The following is a 4,711-nucleotide window of genomic DNA, read 5'->3' as shown; positions in this document are numbered from 1 at the left end:
TTGTATGGCATTCCTAGCCTCTACCTAGGAAAAGATAGTAGTAATCCCTCCCAATTTAGAATAACCAAAAATGTCTTCAGTTGTTGCCAAATATCCATTTTTGATCTCCCCCTCCCATTGAGAGCCATTGATTTGTGATTAGTGTGACTCCCTCAAAGAACTTTTAAAGCTGTCTTGGCCAATGAGTTCAAGGGTCAAACAACACTCACCACATGTAGTGCCAGCTCAGTGCTCTCATATGCCAACATAGCAAGATCCAAAAACGGTAGCCTCCTTAGCTCCACTACATCCTATAGCTGCCTACTTCTTCCTCTTGCTTACTAAGGAGGGAAGATCAAGCTGCTCAAAAGAAGGAAAGAAAAATGGAAAGGCTCATTCAAATCTGGGAACTGTCAAATCTCTGATAAGCAGGTCCTAGAAGGAGACAGAAGTGAATTAACTCTCATTCCCAGGCTGAAGAGAACTAGGGGGTATTATTGTCCAGATTGTGCTCTGGACCAGCTCTCTCCTCCACCGCTGCAGACGCTCCTTGGCATGTCTCTGCTCAGACAAAGCCCTTATGGAAAGTAACATGAGGATTGTGCTGACTCCAGTGAGTTTGATTTATCAGGACTACTGGCATTTGCAAAAGCAAGTGATCTCTTTGGATGAGATGTTTCCCAGGCAAAAAAAAAGGGAAAAAATCTGGCTTGATGCTTCCTGTTCTTGTAACTTCTGAATGTCACTGGTTCTCAGCAGAGCGAAAACAATGGGGATTCTGTGTGCAGGAGACTCTAAGTGTCTTAGTCATGCCTCACCCACAACACCCAACACCCTCTCAAGCACGTTTATTTCCTCATTCCGGGAATGTTAATAAACTCACCGCATTCTACACCATCCTGACTTTGCTTTTTCTCTAACCCTGCTCCCCACACTCTCCTCACGATGCCCTCCCCTCCCCCTCCCCTAACTCCAGGTCTACTCTCATCTGTTTTCTGTTAGGAGTTCATTTTCAGAGTGCAGGCTGGTGGAATTCGGAGTTCAGACCCCCTCCAGGGATGAGAGTCCTGGGGCTGCTGAAGGTCCCTTCACTGGGTCCCTGCCACCTCCCGCTCCTTTCCCTCCCTAAGCCCCATTTGCCCTTGTGCAATAATATGCTAGAGCCCACATCTGTTTCCAATTCCATGTTCATTTGAACTGCTCTGGGAAAATGGAAGCTGTAAGGTATAAAGCCACCTTTCTCTCCTGCTACAGGAATTTCCCACCTCCCAACCACTTGTCAATCTGCGCTCCACCCCTCTCTCCCGTTGCAGGAATTTCTGGCTTCCCCACCACCTGTCAATCTGCTTTCCACCCGCCTCTTCCATTACAGGAATTTCCAGCCTCCCCATCACCTGTCAGCCTGCATTCTGCCCGCCTCTTAAGTTACAGGAATTTCCGGCTTATGCTGCCGCCATCTTGCTTCCTCCCACATTACATTCTAACATGTTATTGGTCCATCAGTCAGTCTGTAAGAATTCTCCTCCACAATTGGTTCCTCCCAGCCCAGGAAATTCCAATATCTGGGAGAAGCCATATGCCATGTTCTTCTTCTTTTTCCACCCCGAGTGGACCTTATCCGTCCCCATGAAATAAAGTCTTTTGCATGAGTTCTCATGTCTGCAGAGCATTTTTCTTGGAGCTACGGGTGAGCCACAACTGAGCCAGTGACCCCTAACAGAAGCTCTCACTAAAGGCTGGGATCTTAAACTAACAGCATGAATACAAACAACTTTATTTGACCAACAAAGGAATATGTGTGTGTGTGTGTGTGTGTGTGTGTGTACGTCCATATCCAAGCTGGAGTTATTTCATTGAAGATCATTCCATCTACACTGGTTCCTGGAGGAGACAATATGTAATCATGGACTCTGAATTCCTTAATTTGGGGTTCTAATTGTCAGCTCCTTCCTGATATCCAATCTGGAAATGTTGCCTGAATTCCACAATCTGATTAAATAAGAGTAGATGTTCCCAGACTCCTATCTTAGTCTACAGTTTATTGTCAGAACACAACTGGAGATTTTTTTTTTCCTCATTAAAACAATAATGTAAGGGAGGAGTTTTTTTTTTTTTTTTTTTTTTTTCTTTGGTTTATTGCCAAAGTAAAAGATGAATTATGTTAGTAACCTTTATATATATATATATACATATATATGTATATATATGAATATGATATGGATATTATGTACATCATATAAGCAATATAAATATTTTGAATTAATGCATACAATATATTTAAATATAGCATATTAGTATAAATTATAGACATTCATTGAATCATTATTCAAGGAAGCAGTAGAGCCTACTAGTTTAGAGTTTGGGTTCTGATACCAGACATTTTAAGTTTCAATCTTGTTCAAATCCATTTAGTAGTTGGAGGCCTTGGTAAGTAATTAGCTGGGTCATGATTTCCTCATATGTGATATAGCTGTAATGATATTAGCTACCTGAAGGGGCTCTTAAGGTATTTTAATAAACCAATCCTCGAAAAAAGCTTCACAGCATACAGTAGCATGTGGTTAGGGTTTCATAAAAGTTAGCTATTACATGTTCCATCCACAGAATTATTGGAGTTATGACCTAGTGAGGGAGACAAGCAACCAAATGAGGGGTCAAGGAGAAGGTGTCCTTCATGGAAGGAGTCAATGAGATGCCTTCATCCCAGCCCTGACTCCTTTTCAAGACAGCTCAAGAAAAGTTCCTTAATTACTAAGTAGAGCTACTATTTATTTGACAACTAAAACCAGTCATACTATCAACTTCCTCTATTTTTCATTTTATCTCACTTCAAATGTAGAATATAATCAGCTCATTTTTCACCAAAAGTTAGTGAATTTAGAGAGAAAATGGATTTAGGTATTTAAACTATTACCCAGTAGATTTGCTACTTAAACACACACAAGCACACACACTCACACATTCCTTACATGCAAGTCAGCTACAAAAAAGAATTCTATGTAGTGTCAACTCTTAAGGTGTTAAACTAATTTTAAGTTAGTATTAAATTTGATGTGTCAGAACCTCCACAACATTTATCCAGCCTTTGGTAGGAACTTGGGTTTGATTAAAAGAAGACTCTCTCTCTCTAAGAAGCCTTTAGGTAGGGTTTCTACAAAGCTAGTGCTAATATAATTTCTAATATAGTATTGACAATTAATAATCTCAATCCTCCTTTTAGACTCAACTTGGTTTAACCTACAGATCAAGAGGGTAAATAATCTGAAGGTTTTCAAATGAGAAACAAAAAAAAGTTTGTCTACTGCAGGGCCTGTTAGAGTTTAGGGTATCTTATCACAAGACTCACACACATCCCATACTTAATGAAAATGAATCCAGTTGTGAACAATACAGTCCATAAGAATTGGAAATCATATAGGAACTTAGAAGTTTCCTTAAACAAGGACAAAATGACCTTGAAGAAACAGTAATTCTTTACTGAGCACTTTCAAGGAAAAGGCTTCTATATAATCTTTTTATATATACAAAAAAAGAGAAAATTGAAAAAGACAACTCCCAGATCAATGAGAAATGAGAATATTGGAAGACAAAATGGTATTAATTCTGCCCAAGAAGGTAGGAAAATTAATCATAGGGGGAAATATGTGTACTCACACCCACAGCCAATAACTGTGATAGGATTGGAGAAGATGAGATAGACAGAATAAAAACATTCTTGATGTGAGCAACAATTTAATGTGTGGGTTTCAAAAAACAGCTTTGAGTTTAAATATCAGGCCTATCACTTTTGAGCTATGTGATCATGGGTAATTTGCTTATGATAATGAACTTTAGCTTCCCTACTTCATGCATGAACTACAGGATGGTTCTTAGAGTGACTGAAAATTGTTTTCATTGGTCTCCTTGTGACATAACCCAACACATGGGAGTCATGAAATCTGTGCCAACTGTTCTCACAGGGACTCAGCATGGCATAATAGAAAGAGTTGACTACTGTGATAAGGTGAGTTTCAGAGATATGCTGAGTGGATATGCTGTTCTATAGTCTTTAACTCGGTTGCCTCATTTTAAATAAACATTGGTTATTAATACACACCACATATGATATCAACATGGGTTAAATCACACAGTCTCTGGTGCATCATGCCTGTTAAGTAGAGGTAGATATTTTTATCATTCCCATGGATGGGAACAGAGCATTAAGAGTGCTATGCCTCCCAGGTCCCACACTCAGCTTCCTCCCAGGACAACCACAGAATGCTGATACTCGAGAAACAGAAAACCTCACTCAGGTGAAGAGGTAGGAGGGCTTTACTGAGAGGGAAATTTAAAAGGATGAAACAATTTTCCAGCGAGTAGCAAATGTTCAGATACTCTATTTCTCAAAATAGCTCTGGACCCTGAGGCCCCAAGGAAGACAGGCTAGCTTCCCACTTTAATAGTGCATGACAGACAAATGGCTGCCACGAACAGAGGAGCAAGAGAAATGTGTTTGTCTTCCAAGGAAAACTTAAAAAATAATTGGTGAGGGGGGTCTTCTAGGGTTACTTTAAATGTATAAACTATTTATTTTTGCAGGACTGATTGGAAAGGCCTGGAGAAGGGTTAATGCACTTGGGTTCAGTGTTTATTCCTTCTGAGAGGCTGAACCCAGAGTTCACAGCTGTGTAGTCAACCTCTTTCTGGAATAGATATTATTCCCCCATCTTCTGCCAATGACACAAAGCCATAT

This window comes from Sciurus vulgaris (assembly GCF_902686455.1).
Source record: "Sciurus vulgaris genome assembly, chromosome: 13".
NCBI classification, from domain to species: Eukaryota; Metazoa; Chordata; class Mammalia; order Rodentia; family Sciuridae; genus Sciurus; species Sciurus vulgaris.
The sequence above is the reverse complement of the archived record's forward strand: the minus strand, read 5'-3'. Positions refer to the sequence as shown.